The sequence below is a fragment of the Lissotriton vulgaris genome, chromosome 3_1 (genome assembly GCF_964263255.1).
Source record: "Lissotriton vulgaris chromosome 3_1, aLisVul1.2, whole genome shotgun sequence".
In the NCBI taxonomy this organism is placed as follows: domain Eukaryota; kingdom Metazoa; phylum Chordata; class Amphibia; order Caudata; family Salamandridae; genus Lissotriton; species Lissotriton vulgaris.
Genome location: NC_141689.1, coordinates 1,037,812,067 through 1,037,828,343, shown reverse-complemented (window position 1 = coordinate 1,037,828,343; position 16,277 = coordinate 1,037,812,067).

Sequence of the window (16,277 nt, the reverse complement as noted above, 5' to 3'; positions counted from 1 at the left end):
GCAGGGGGGTTTTGGTTAAGTGATGTGAAGAGTTGGTCGGTGGTGATTTTGTTCCAGTTTCTTCGAGGAATAGGTTGTGGTGGGATGTGGGTCGTGGTCTTTTTGTAGCTGAAGTGAACGCAGCTGTGGTCCATCCAATGGAGAGCTGTGGTGTGATCGAAGGAGATGTGTTTGCTGGAGGTGAAGATAGGGTTGAGCGTGTGTCCGGCTCGTTACCGTACAAGACCTTGAAGACACATATAGACTGGTATAACTTTAAATCACGTCAGGCGACCAAGAACCCAATCTGTGGACATAGTTGGCAATAGCTTCCATAGCTTTGTGCATGTCACACTACTTTTCCTCCATCAGTTGTTTCCAGTAGAGTTTTGCGTCAAATAAAATTCCCAGGTAAGGAAAAGCAGTGACCTTCGCTAAGAAGTGAACACCTGCCTTAAAGGTTTTAAATCGAGTTGCCAGAGAGCCAACTTCCAAAATGTACGATTTTGTGAAGTTGGCCTACAGGTCCAGCCCATCCATAAAAGAAACAAACCCTTTTGATAAAGACTTGGAGGCCCATTGGTGTGAGGGCCTTCAGCATCGCATTGTCAGCACATAAAAGAACTGACTGCTTTCCTGCCACTGGCTGGCAATTAGGCTGTAATGAGGACAGGGAGGCTTCAAAACCATTATTATAGATAGTAAATAAAAAAAGCAAGAATTCAACCTTGGTGGACCCCCCTACTGCAGTTAACATACTCTGTGAGGCCCACTCTCTGTGAATATCTGACTGCTGCTGTAGTGTAGGCATGAAGGTTCATTAGTAAAGTTCCGATAGTGGGCTTGACTCCCAAGAAACTAAGTAGATTTCACAATTTCTTGCGGGTTAACCCGGTCAAAGTTGGAGGTAAGGTCTATTAAGCCTAAAAAAGGGCACCAGGTTGAGCTACCATGTATTTGGACATTATTAAATAGAGGTTTAGACATTGAGCAGTGGTTGAGTTTCCAAATGACAGCACGAACTCCTGAGGCGGAAAGCCGGGAGCAAAGAGGGTTTTAACTATATTCTTGTGTTTTTAACCTGTGTTTGTATTCGCACTTTACTTCCCACTCTTGCCGCATTATTTTACCGCGCAGCCGATCTTAACGCTGCTGCGGGGCCGCTACTTACACCGACGCCATTCCGGGGAAGCCCCCCCGGCCAGGCCACGCCCACTCGATTCAGAGGTGGTGATGAACAGAGTGTCTGAATTAAGCAGACCACTCTTACCCAGTCCAAAGATCAGGGCTTGATCCATCACCGTTATTTAGCTCACTGCACCATCGCAGCTCAGAACCTGGCTATATGCAAATTAGTCTGTCCCTGGCCCAGTGCATCATGGGAACAGGGCAGACCAAACTACCAAGCCAATTCTTCACTAGAAAGGAGACAAGCTTCCGGGGACCGGTTTCTGGCATTTCAGCCGTCCTCGGCCCGGCTTGCTTGAATCCTGATGGTGCAGTGAGCAAGGGACTCATGTCTGAGTATACACTGCCAGAAAAAAACAGGAGCCCATTGTAGTGGGTCCAGGGACCTAGTTCGTGTGTGTGGTGTACTGCGTGAATCTGTCAGTATCTACCATAAGAAAGAAAAATTTCTTTCTAGAGTCCCCTCACTCACCGGGGTTTCCCCACGGTGACATGCTTCATCATTGGGGCCATCCCAGTTCTCTACGAAAAGGGGCGTGCTGCGACTAGCAAACTACGCAGGAGCACTATTTTGTGAAAAGGCTATGTGTGGTGCAAAAGTGTAGTGTGGTGGAGTGGTTGTGAATTAAAATTACTGTGCTAGTGGGCCTCAACAATTTATTCTGCTATAGCCTTAAGTTGGGCTAGATCAGTGTCTGGTGGTCAACATGTTTCAAGCTCCCCAAGCTTTTCATCAGGACCATACAGGGTCCAGCCCTGTATATTCCACTCCTATATTCAAATAAATACAGGTGATTAAACTAATGCGCTGTTAATTATAAACATGCGTTTGATACATAAGAAAATTGTATATCATTGTAGTATCTGCAAAAGAGAATGACACTGATTAGTGGCAAACTACCCCCTCACGGAGTGGGGGGGATCACACATGCAATCTCACATTTGATTACGGCGTGAGTGAGCCTTATACACCATATTGGTGCGTGCAGGCTCTCAGATCCAGTGCAAAAATACAAAAAAAGTGAAAAAACGTGGTTGTCGTGAATTCACACATGTAAATAACACAGGACTTGATATGACTATAGACAAGATACACAACGTATATACACATATAGTTTTGTCATGTCAGGGAGTATATTTACATGTATTAGTGCCCAATTGCACTTCATGGTCTCAGGCGAGGGCGGAATAACCTCGTGGAACATTGCTGTTTGGGTTTTAAAAGAATAATTAAGGTGGCGTTTCCTCGGGAAGAGCGCATTTTTTAAATTAGCCCAGTCTGAACCCTCTTCGTAATCAATATAGCTAGGTCATCGCTTTTCGTTTTGTTGTGCTTTACTTACTTCCTTATCAGCGAAACCGCACGGGATTACCTGCTTGATCCTCACCCGACCGCATACTGACGGTGATCGGGCAGACCGGAGTAAATATTGTCACCGTCCTTCCGGGTTTGGCGTTCTAAACGCTAGAACGTCTGACGTATGGCGGCCATGTTGGGAGAGTATGCTTGTGATTAAATGAGTATATATCTAAACTCGTTTGTAAATATCGTTTTCGGCAGAGATTTTTGATGCAAAGTTTTTTACTTATTATTTCCACTGTGTTGCTGTTGTATTTTTATATTTGGAACCAAGTCTGGAAAATATTAAAATGTTTATTTAGCGGGTGGTGTAGATATTAGTTATTCATCCATTTGGTTTAGGAAACCAGACGGTGCGAACGATCTGAGTCCATGATTGAAGGAAAGATGATTTTATTTGGAATGAAAAATGTTGGTGCGCATATTTCATTCCCACTGATGCAGTTTCTGGGTTTGTTGGTGAACTTATCAATGGTATTATCATGTATCCTTATGGGGTTTTTTTATGGACGTATGAGGCTATTGCCCGGTGCTTGCAGTATTTGATGTTATTGTTAGTCCCAGACCACTTTAGTCTTTGAAAGCGCCCCATGGAATATCGTCATTCAGCCCATGGGTATCTGTATGTAACTTGAACACCCATCTCTGTTCTCGTTCATGTAGAATCCGATCCAGATTGTCTTTGTTTTTCACTGTTTCTAACACAACCCATGTCAGATCATTAGGGGTGTGATTGTGTTCAATGAAATGGTTCGTCATTCTGGTGGTAGCTCGTTTACATCGGATGTTGCTCCTGTGTTCCACTATGCGGGTACTGACCTTTCTTGTGGTCATACCTACATAATGTAGATTACAGGTGCATGTTATCAGGTATACCACTCCACTGGTGTTACAGTTGGAAAAACCTCTTAGTTCCCACTTTGTGTTGTTGTTGAAAAGTATTGTTTTTGTAACCGAGGTTAAATGGCAGACACTGCAATAGTTGCAAGGAAAGTGTCCACTAGGTAGTGGTTGGGATCTCACTGTGAGGTTTGTGAGTGTAGGCCGAGTGTGGACCAGAAAGTCTTTCAGATTTTTTCCCCGACGGTGGCTGAACATTGGAGTCGGTATTGATAGTCCGCCACTGTTGACCACAGGCCAATGATTTTTGATTATTTTGGCCACTGTGTCTGATACCTGGTAAAAGGTTGTGATGCAGATTGGTCTGATGTTTCCTGATTCTGACTTTTCTTTTGGTTCTAGCAGGGCATCTCTGTTATTGTTTCCTGCCCGCTTTTTTGCTTCTTTTATCAATTTCTTTGGATAGTTCCTGCATCTCAGCTTTTTGCTCAGATCTTCAGCTTGGATCATGTAGTCTTTCTTATGACTGCAATTCCTACGTAGTCACAAGAATTGACCAAATGGGAGGTTCTATTTGAGGTGGCGAGGGTGAAAGCTGTCATACATTAATAGACAGTTACGAGCTGTCTCTTTAAAATGTGTTGTTGTGATGAGTTTGTTTGATTCTACAAGTATGTTCAGATCTAGGAACACTAGGTTGGTTCTACTCATAGAGCTCGTGAAATTTAGAAAGGGGTCTTGAGTATTCAGCCATGTGAGGAAAGAGTTTGCTTCATCTTCTGTTCCTTGTCAGATTAAGAAAACGTCGTCTATGTAGCGTTTCCATTCCAATATGTGGTGTTTGTAGGGATTTGCCTCATTTAAGATTTTGGTTTTTTCCAGTTGATGAACATATAGACCCGCTATGCTCGGCGCAAAAGTGCTGCCCATGCTAGTCCCATGTTGTTGTTTGTATAGCGTGGACTCAAAACGGAAAAAATTCTCTGTGAGAGCTAGTTGGCAACATTCCATTACTACATGACCTGGGGTATGGTATTCCCATTCACTTTCAAACAGTACCTCTTCCAATATCTGTAAGGTCTCTCTGTGAGGTAAACTCGTATATAGACTCTCCACATCCAGGCTGATGAGGATGCTGGATGTGGGGTCAAAATCCAAATCTTTAAGGAGACAGAGTACGTCCTTGGTGTCTTTTAGGTACATCTCTGTCTTCTGTACCAGAGGTCTTAAAAAGGCATCAGCAAATTGTGACAGAGGTTCTAGAATTGAGCCTATCCCCGAGACTATGGGTCTTCCAGGTGGGTTCTCAAGTCTCCTGTGAATTTTGGGGATAGTGTAAAAGTAAGGTGTTATTGGTTTTTTGTTGGCTAGAAATTCTGATTCTTTTCTACTGAGCCAATCATTGGTCAGGCATTCCTCAGTTAGATAAGCAATTGAAATTCTCAGTTGTTCAGTGGGATCCTCATTTAGTATGATGTCATTTCTTGTGTCTCCCAGAAGGCGAAGGCATTCCTTTCTGTAACTTGAGGTGTCTTGTAGTACTATTGCACCGCCTTTGTCAGCCGGTTTGATAGTAATCTGATCATTTTTAGATAGTTCTTGTATGGCAGCAAATTCTGCCTTGCTGGTGTTATGAAAGACTTTCACAGTGCGTGGATCTAGTTCTTGTACCTCTTTCATTACTGCTTTCTCGAAAGCTAATATTTCAACAGGTAAGCTTTGGGCTGGTGGGACAAAACTCGATTTTTTGTGTAAACCTGTGTCACTTTTTGGTTGTTGCTCAGTCTTCTTGTCTTTGAAGAATACTTGGAGTTTAATTTTTCTGAGGAATTCTTTCAGTTCACAACAGAGCTTGAATTTGTCAGTGATTGGAGTAGGTACGAAACCTAGACCTTTGTTCAGTACATTCATTTGTATATCCGTTAGTGTTAAGGAGGATAAATTGACTACTAGACTGGGTTGCTGCTCGTAGTCGGCTCCGGTGGTCCCTTGCTCCGTGTGTGGCGTCCTGTTGTTACCACTGGTTCTGCCCACTGTACACCCTGGTTGGGTTTGTTTTTTGCTCTTTGGGTTGGGCGGCCCCTCCCTAAAAAAGGTTTTCCTTGGTTGTTTTGATTGCCTTGATTATTACCCCAGTTTTGGTAATTGGGTTGATGGTACATTGGTGGACCGTAGAAAAAAGGTGGTGGTGGTGGACCATAACCATAGTGATCCTGATACATAGGCCACATTGGTGCTGGGTTCCCTCTTGGGTTTTTCATGTTTCCCTTTCCTCGTCTCGGTCTTCTGTTGGGGGTGGTATTAAAATTGCCTGTTCCCCCTGAGCTGTCAGATCCTGTGTCTGAGCCATCGCTGTCAGTGTTGTAGCCAGGATTTCTACTATTGGTTCTGTAGTCCTCTCTCACATACGGATATACTTTCTCATGTGAGAATGTTTTCTTATCTTTAGACAGTTTGATATATTTTGAGTCCTTGAGAGTTATCTCAAAGTCAGCCATGGTTTTGTTGAGCTCGTCCAATCTTTTTTTGAGTTCTGTAGGATTTTGAAAGGATTTTAGGCGAATCTCCATGGATTGAATTTCTTCTTTTAAAGAGTCTACTAGTCTCGTCGCTGTTTTGATGATTAAGACCAGCCAGTCCCTGGTGCAGTGCCATGATATTTGTGACCAATCTTGTTTGAACTGCTTATCATGTTGAAATATGAAAGGCTCATTTCTCACTATCAGGCCCCTTGGAGCAGCGTTGGCTTGTAGGTATTCTGCCATCATGATACCATGTATTAATGTTTTAATCTGCGTTCTTTTTAACTCTGTGAGTTCATCCGAACATTGACTTGCGTCGCTGTTCTCTGCGTTTGGTGCCCCTGCATGGGGCAGCATAGGGGCAATAGCCCTGTCTACTTCGTCTTCTGAGAAAGACAGACCTGTGTTTTGTGCCATGTTAACTAAGTGTTGTTTTTGTGTGTATCTTGTCTGGTCACTGGGTCGTCTGGGATTAGACCCTCAAGTGACTGTTTTTAAAAGTATCAAGAGAAACACTCCCGCAGCCCGAGGCTGCCAAATGCAAGAGAAAATGGGGGGAGAAGGAGGATATAGCAGAACTAGGTCGGCCTCCAATTTATGTCAGAAAAAACAGGAGCCCATTGTAGTGGGTCCAGGGACCTACTTCGTGTGTGTGGTGTACTGCGTGAATCTGTCAGTATCTACCATAAGAAAGAAAAATTTCTTTCTAGAGTCCCCTCACTCACCGGGGTTTCCCCACAGTGACATGCTTCATCATTGGGGCCATCCCAGTTCTCTACGAAAAGGGGCGTGCTGCGACTAGCGAACTACGCAGGAGCACTATTTTGTGAAAAGGCTATGTGTGGTGCAAAAGTGTAGTGTGGTGGAGTGGTTGTGAATTAAAATTACCATGCTAGTGGGCCTCAACAATTTATTCTACTCCTAGCAAGGTAAGTGCTAAAATGGGGTAACACTGTTGTCTAGCCTTAAGTTGGGCTAGATCAGTGTCTGGTGGCCAACATGATTCAAGCTCCCCAAGCTTTTCATCAGGACCATACAGGGTCCAGCCCTGTATATTCCACTCCTATATTCAAATAAATACAGTTGATTAAACTAATGCGCTGTTAATTATAAACATGCGTTTGATACATACGAAAATTGTATATCATTGTAGTATCTGCAAAAGAGAATGACACTGATTAGTGGCAAACTACCCCCTCACGGAGTGGGGGGGATCACACATGCAATCTCACATTTGACTATGGCGTGAGTGAGCCTTATACACCATATTGGTGCGTGCAGGCTCTCAGATCCAGTGCAAAAATACAAAAAAAGTGAAAAAACGTGGTTGTTGTGAATTCACACATGTAAATAACACAGGACTTGATATGACTATAGACAAGACACACAACGTATATACACATATAGTTTCGTCATGGCAGGGAGTATATTTACATGTATTAGTGCCCAATTGCACTTCATGGTCTCAGGCAAGGGCGGAATCACCTCGTGGAAACATTGCTGTTGGGGTTTTAAAAGAATAATTAAGGTGGCGTTTCCTCGGGAAGAGAGCGTTTTTTAAATTAGCCCAGTCTGAACCCTCTTCGTAATCAATATAGCTAGGTCATCGCTTTTCGTTTCGTTGTGCTTTACTTAATTCCTTATCAGCGAAACCGCACGGGATTACCTGCTTGATCCTCACCCGACCGCATACTGACGGTGATCGGGCAGACCGGAGTAAATATTGTCACCGTCCTTCCGGGTTTGGCGTTCTAAACGCTAGAACGTCTGACGTATGGCGGCCATGTTGGGAGAGTATGCTTGTGATTAAACGAGTATATATCTAATATATACTCGTTTAATCATATATATATATATATAATATATATATGGTTCCTGCTTTTGCCCTGAACTGTTTGGCACCACGGAGCTATCGCTGCTACTTGCCGGCCAAAAGTGAAAAGCGCCCCACACCGAGCTACCGCCGCGCCAGGAGACACCAGCGGCAGCGGAGCGGACTCGGTACCCCAGGGGGACCTGCACTAGCGCACGCTGTGCGCGTCATCATCCAGCGCCAGGAGGCGCCTCAAAAGACGGGTCCACCCGCAACGCGGGACGCGAGCGGGACGCCGGGCGAAGCCCGGGCAAAGGGCGGGCCCTCTGTGGCCCTCAGTGACCGAGGTAGGCTGGGCTGGGCCCGGTCCTTTACATTTTTGTTATCACCTCTTTGAACTTGTGTCCACTTGAGTAGGTGGGTGAGTTGATTCGAGTACTGTTATAGCTATACTGCACCCCGGTCCTGCTTGGCCCGTCAGGGGCTGACGTCATTCCAGACTTTTATCCGTTTTATATTTCTACATTACTCGTTTAAACTCATCACTGTGGAAAATGTCTAAAATTCTACGATCAGGAAGGGTAGTGGGAGAAAAACCTGGCCGAAAATTAACGACCACCCGCACAAGAAACAAATCAGTGAACAACCCACCGTTGAAAGGCCAATGCCAGTTATCTGAACTCTGGGATCTATCTGGTTTAAAAAAATCCAAATTTGCGACTCCAGAAAAACCAGATACTAAAGCCCTGGAATTACATTTACCAGCTACTATAGATCCCCAACCACCCCAGGTACAGCAGGGGGCCCCCCAATCTATGGTAGGGGGGTCTCCCTTACGGGACTCCACAGAGGGGAAGCTGACGATTGTAAGTGATCCAGTGCACATACCATCGATCCCTCAGTCACCCATGAATGACAGGCCGGGGGGTGACTTGTCTGCACTATCCATTGATTTGGAACTATGGGGACGCTACGTAAGCCCAGCTAAAGTGGAATCTTTGGAGCAGTTTAAAGTTCCGGGGGGTGCCACCCCTTCTGGGTTACTGCTGTATAGTAGCACCCCTTCGTTAAACAGACATGATATATCGGACTTGTTAAACACCTCCAAGAGCCCCGATCTTAATCTCCTGGATAATTGTTGCACTGTGGAAGCACGAGAAAAGCCGATCTCTGAGTCCATGATTGCGCTGGAACAACTCCTAGCTTCTATCTTACTGCTTTTGGGGAAATTCGTAGGCAGCTCGGACTGTATTCTTGAATCAGTCACTCAAATTCTAAAGACATTGCTGCAGAAATCGCCGGATATGAGTAAGGCCACTCCCCCCAAGTCTGAACAATATGTATCTGAGGGGAAATCCAGAGATACTAGAGGGGAACTAGATAGGAAAAATGAAGTGCCTTCTATGGATCCTCATAAGGATATGCCCCGTACTGCAGCTTCTAACTGTATCAAAAATATAGTCCTAGAGATAGAGGAGGAGGATAAAGCTTTGTCTGGCCCTAAAACGGTCCAGGAGTTATTTCCTATCTTTGTACCTGAGTGCGGAAAAGAACCCCTGGCCGACAAACTTGAGGTCAATGAAGAAAAGGAAAAAAATGGTAAACAAAAATTAACAAAGCCAGCAAGAGGAAACCAATACGAAAATACAGAAAGAAGAAGCAGCGGAGGATTATTTTCCAAAAGTTCACAGAGGCAAGGGAGAATGATATAAGGAATGGGGAACCCTTATCTACTTCCTTAAAGGTGGACATTGACGTGAACTTAACTGCTTTAACCTCTGCGGAGGAGGAAAATGAACAATGTAGTCTGCTTACGCAGGAAGATACACCGCAAATAGGGGGCTCTCTCCCATGCTCTCCTTCACGGAGTGCACTAGGAGTACCAATCTCTTATCCATCTGGGACTCTAAATCCTTTGGCCCCCCCCTTTGCTGTAACACTTGATTCTGAAATCTCTTGTCCTCCGGCCCGTTCTGTAAATATTTTTAAGGCCCCTGTGGATGTGCGTGTATTAGATTTTGTTCCATTATTTGATACTGACCTTTTGTTAAACAGAGCTTGGCTTCTCAAACGTTTCAGTGAGGTTGAAAGTCTCTATCATATTCAGTCTAGAGACATAGAATTGGTGTCTCTGTTGGGTGGAAGTCGGGTTTTGAGTATACGGGTGAAATTTTATTCGCCTATTATAACAAACTTGATACTAGAACAAGCTGAAAATTTTCAGCGTTTAGGTATTGATATTCTCCCTATCTCCAACCCAGGCAAGCCAAATTCTTTATGTAAGCAGGGGTTAGGGGGTGGTGAGCAAAACGGGGTAACCTCTCCCCTGAGAGACCTGAAAATTTGGGTTTCCAGGGGAAAACGCTCAGTGTCGCACGTGAAGCCACTTCCACTAATTGAGAATTCCTCACTCATAGATGATAATAACCGGTGGAATTGGCTCCATAGTGCATTATCAACAAAAACGAAGGATAACCCCAAATTGTTTCACCATCTTTAACACCGCATTAAATATAATTTCCTGGAATGCGGCCGGATTCCACAGCAGCCCAGAGAAACTTGCTTTTTTATCTACTCTGGAGGCTGATATATTGTGCATTCAGGAAACATGGTGCATTGATAGGTTAACTCCTTTAAAAGATTTTTATGTTCTGGAAGTTCCAGCTGCGCCCTCTAAGAAAGGGCATGCCAGGGGGGGGATCGCCTGCTTATTGTCAAATAAATTTCAATGGAGATTCTCCCATTATATTGATTCCAGTAGACTTTTCCACACAATAACACTAGAAAATTTGTTCCATGATGGTATAAAATATCCCATGGTAATTTTTAATGTGTATATACCCCCAGAGGAGTGTTTTAATGATAATTTGCAACGGGTTCTCCAGTATATGGAACAGATAAAAAATTCCCCTCCTTTCCCTGTAATTTTGCTTGTAGGTGATTTGAATTGTAAAATTTCAAACGCTAGTCTAAAACTCTTCAGGAATAAAGTTAAGGAAGAGGTACATTTTATCCCCCAGACGCTTTTTCCGGAAAACCTGATGACAAATAAAAGAGGGAAGATTCTGTTAAAAGAACTAGCGATTGGGGATGGTATTATCTTAAATGGAAGGATTTCCATCTGACGTCCCCGCTAATTATACTCACAAATCCCCCTTTGGGTCGTCAATTTTGGACTATGCTATTGCCGACTATGGCCTGTTTCCCCAGATTCTTGACCTAAAGATTATACCCACGACACTCAGCGACCACAGTATATTGTTATTAACAGTGTCTTTAAACTCTTTGAATACGGCGTCTTGGTCGCTAAATGGCAATGAGGCTACCTTCCATACCACCTCTGGAAGGTGCTTCTGGAACAGTGCCGCCATTAATGGGGTGCAGGACCTATTGGCCGATACCGTTAGGGTAATAAATGAGTGGAACGGCGGCGAATTAGTTTGTTTTAAAGAATTTATGCGAAAGATTTTATTGTACGCAAATAAAACTGTCCCCCCTAGGAAAGGAGAGGTAGTCCCTATGACATTGCGTAATCTGAATAGGGAATTAAATAAACTAATCCGCGAACAGTATGTTGAAAGGGTCCTGGAACGTGGGAAAGATATCGCTAGGTTAAAAAGAAAGAGAAGCAGACTCAAGCTCAAAATTAAAAAGGATAGGGAGGATGAAATATGGATTAAACTGAGGGAATCTGCTGCACATGGTAACATTAAAGACTTTAGGGCAATAATTGGGAAGGGATGTGGTACACGCCATTCCCCTATTCCCATATTCCTATCCCAGAAGATCTATGGTCCTCTCATATCCGAGAGCTCTATGCAGGGAACGGGACCACAGGTATGGATAACTTCATGTATGCTGCCCCTGAAGACCTGGTTTTCTTTCCCTCTGAGAAAGAAATCGAGACGGCTATAAAAAATATGCGACCCTCTGGGGCCATGGGACCGGATGAGCTTCCGATGACGGTCCTTAAACAAGATCCCTTAAGCTGGAGTAAAATCTTGTACCCCTTGTTTAGGGCGTGCCATCTTTCCAAATGTGTTCCTGCTTCCTGGAGAGGAAGCATTTTGGTCCCTATCTTTAAAAAGGGTACAAGGGATAGCCCCAGTAATTACCGCCTGATTGCGCTCCTAGACTCCATCGGAAAGGTCTTTGCGAAATGTCTCCTTAGTTCTCTTTCTGATTGGGTCGAGGAGCGCAATATTCTGCCGTTGGAACAAACTGGTTTCCGAAGGGAGCATGGCACGCTGGACAACCTGACTGCCCTTCAGGTGATCACAGATAAATATGTCCAGGTGAGAGGGGGAGTTGTATACGCCGCCTTCATTGATTTCTCCACAGCGTTCGATAAAGTAGATCGTGGAACGCTGTGGAGAAAATTGGCGACGCTGGGTGCCCCTACTCCCCTGTTGGAATTGGTGCGGGCTCTGCACACTGAGACCTGGTGCAGGGTCTTAATGGGGGGCGAAAGGGGGCTTTCGGCCAAAATACCATCTCAGAATGGCCTTAAACAAGGCTGCTTACTGGCACCCCTTTTGTTTTCCTTATATACAACTGACCTCCCTGCTGCTGTGTCTGCCAGTGAGGGGATTGCACCGATGATAGGAGGGGCGCCAATATCCTGTCTGATGTATGCCGACGATGTTTTGTTGCTTGACTTGACCCCCACTGGTCTTGCAAACCGGCTACAGGCTCTCCAGGCCTTCGCTGGGGAGCATCACATGAAGATCAATATTAATAAAAGTAAAGTGATGTGTATAGCTGGTAAGAAGAAGTGCCGCTCGACAAATTTTGGTTGGGCTATTGGAGGGCATAGATTGGAGGTCGTAACTTGCTATACCTTTTTGGGGGAAATATTCTCGGCCAATATAAGCGAGAAACTCCATATAGAGCACTGCTCTCGCAAAGCTCTTGCCCATGGCAATGGGTTAAAGTCCCTATACCAGGCAACGGGGAAAAGACACTTTGCTAGCCTTCTAGAAGTGTTTAGAGCAAAAATCCCCGCAACTATCTTGTACGGTATAGAAATAATAGAGGTAAAATACTGGGACTTTTGCCACAAGATTGAGGGGAAACTCTTAAGATCCCTCTCGACTCTTAACAATGCTTGCCCACTGGCCGCCTGCAGGCTGGACTTTGGACTCAGGAGTTCCTGGGTTCAGGGTCTGTGCGCCCTAATAAGATGGGTGGCCAGTTTGGCCAGAGCGAGAGATGGTACCCTGCGAGTTTTACTCAAAAACGAACTATTGGGCAATTTTAAGGAGTTCTCTAAACTCGTAAGTAATTTTAGAAGGGCTGTGAAGATCCTTAAACTGGATGAAAGTGCTCTCTTCTCCTATTCTCCCACGCAGTTAAAGCATGTCCTTAAGGAGGCCTCGTGGGAGTTTTGTTTCCTTTCTGACAAAAAATCAGTTGGAGATAAAAGGAACGTGTAGCCGCTCATCTCCTCCTATAGGTTGAAACAGCCACAACCCTATGCCCTATGGAATCTACCACATGGGATACGTAGGTTTTGGTTTTTATTACGCTATGATTTAATCCCACTTAATATATTGCTGTCCAAATGGTATGGCACTTCTGCTTTGTGCAATTTATGTAAATTGAATAACCAGGACTGTATGCATGTATTATTGATTTGTCCTATGTTACGTAATTTGCGCAACCGATGGCTTAAAGTAATCTGTCTCCGCCTCAGCATTGTCACTTTAAAAGATTTTCTTTATGCACTTTATTGCCCTCCAAACGAAATGTTCTGTGCTTATATTTTTAACTTTTTTAAAGGATTTTTAGCTATTTATTAATTTTACTGGAAAACTGTGTCTGCCCGGCCTTGTTGGATTGATTGTTTGCAGTATAGCTATTGCGGTTCGAATATTGTGCTTTTTAAACTCTTGTACTTTCTGTGACTGTGTTGCTTTGTATTGCATATGCTTATGTGGCCCTCTTTGAGAGCCAAAACATAATAAATAAATTTGAAATTTGAGTATATATCTAAACTCGTTTGTAAATATCGTTTTCGGCAGAGATTTTTGATGCAAAGTTTTTTACTTATTATTTCCACTGTGTTGCTGTTGTATTTTTATATTTGGAACCAAGTCTGGAAAATATAAAAATATTTATTTAGCGGGTGGTGTAGATATTAGTTATTCATCCGTTTGGTTTAGGAAACCAGACGGTGCGAACGATCTGAGTCCATGATTGAAGGAAAGATGATTTTATTTGGAATGAAAAATGTTGGTGCGCATATTTCATTCCCACTGATGCAGTTTCTGGTTTGTTGGTGAACTTATCAATGGTATTATCATGTATCCTTATGGGTTTTTTTTATGGACGTATGAGGCTATTGCCCGGTGCTTGCAGTATTTGATGTTATTGTTAGTCCCAGACCACTTTAGTCTTTGAAAGCGCCCCATGGAATATCGTCATTCAGCCCATGGGTATCTGTATGTAACTTGAACACCCATCTCTGTTCTCGTTCATGTAGAATCCGATCCAGATTGTCTTTGTTTTTCACTGTTTCTAACACAACCCATGTCAGATCATTAGGGGTGTGATTGTGTTCAATGAAATGGTTCGTCATTCTGGTGGTAGCTCGTTTACATCGGATGTTGCTCCTGTGTTCCACTATGCGGGTACTGACCTTTCTTGTGGTCATACCTACATAATGTAGATTACAGGTGCATGTTATCAGGTATACCACTCCACAGGTGTTACGGTTGGAAAAACCTCTTAGTTCCCACTTTGTGTTGTTGTTGAAAAGTACTGTTTTTGTAACCGAGGTTAAATGGCAGACACTGCAATTGTTGCAAGGAAAGTGTCCACTAGGTAGTGGTTGGGATCTCACTGTGGGGTTTGTGAGTGTAGGCCGAGTGTGGACCAGAAATTCTTTCAGATTTTTTCCCCGACGGTGGCTGAACATTGGAGTCGGTATTGATAGTCCGCCACTGTTGACCACAGGCCAATGTTTTTTGATTATTTTGGCCACTGTGTCTGATACCTGGTTAAAGGTTGTGATGCAGATTGGTCTGATGTTTCCTGATTCTGACTTTTCTTTTGGTTCTAGCGGGGCATCTCTGTTATTGTTTCCTGCCCGCTTTTTTGCTTCTTTTATCAATTTCTTTGGATAGTTCCTGCATCTCAGCTTTTTGCTCAGATCTTCAGCTTGGATCATGTAGTCTTTCTTATGACTGCAATTCCTACGTAGTCGCAAGAATTGACCAAATGGGAGGTTCTGTTTGAGGTGGCGAGGGTGAAAGCTGTCATACATTAATAGACAGTTACGAGCAGTCTCTTTAAAATGTGTTGTTGTGATGAGTTTGTTTGATTCTACAAGTATGTTCAGATCTAGGAACACTAGGTTGGTTCTACTCATAGAGCTCGTGAAATTTAGAAAGGGGCCTTGAGTATTCAGCCATGTGAGGAAAGAGTTTGCTTCATCTTCTGTGCCTTGCCAGATTAAGAAAACATCGTCTATGTAGCGTTTCCATTCCAATATGTGGTGTTTGTAGGGATTTGCCTCATTTAAGATTTTGGTTTTTTCCAGTTGATGAACATATAGACCCGCTATGGTCGGCGCAAAAGTGCTGCCCATGCTAGTCCCATGTTGTTGTTTGTATAGCGGGGACTCAAAACGGAAAAAATTCTCAGTGAGAACTAGTTGGCAACATTCCATTACTACATGACGTGGGGTATGGTATTCCCATTCACTCTCAAACAGTACCTCTTCCAATATCTGTAAGGTCTCTCTGTGAGGTAAACTCGTATATAGACTCTCCACATCCAGGCTGATGAGGATGCTGGATGTGGGGTCAAAATCCAAATCTTTTAGGAGACAGAGTACGTCCTTGGTGTCTTTTAGGTACGTCTCTGTCTTCTGTACCCGAGGACTTAAAAAGGCATCAGCAAATTGTGACAGAGGTTCTAGAATTGAGCCTATCCCCGAGACTATGGGTCTTCCAGGTGGGTTCTCAAGTCTCTTGTGAATTTTGGGGATAGTGTAAAAGTAAGGTGTTATTGGTTTTTTGTTGGTTAGAAATTCTGTTTCTTTTCTACTGAGCCAATCATTGGTCAGGCATTCCTCAGTTAGATAAGCAATTGAAATTCTCAGTTGTTCAGTGGGATCCTCATTTAGTATGATGTAATTTCTTGTGTCTCCCAGAAGGCGAAGGCATTCCTTTCTGTAACTTGAGGTGTCTTGTAGTACTATTGCACCGCCTTTGTCAGCCGGTTTGATAGTAATCTGATCATTTTTAGATAGTTCTTGTATGGCAGCAAATTCTGCCTTGCTGGTGTTATGAAAGACTTTCACAGTGCGTGGATCTAGTTCTTGTACCTCTTTCATTACTGCTTTCTCGAAAGCTAATATTTCAACAGGTAAGCTTTGGGCTGGTGGGACAAAACTTGATTTTTTGTGTAAACCTATGTTTTTTTTTTGGTTGTTCCTCAGTCTTCTTGTCTTTGAAGAATACTTGGAGTTTAATTTTTCTGAGGAATTCTTTCAGTTCACAACAGAGCTTGAATTTGTCAGTGATTGGAGTAGGTACGAAACCTAGACCTTTGTTCAGTACATTCATTT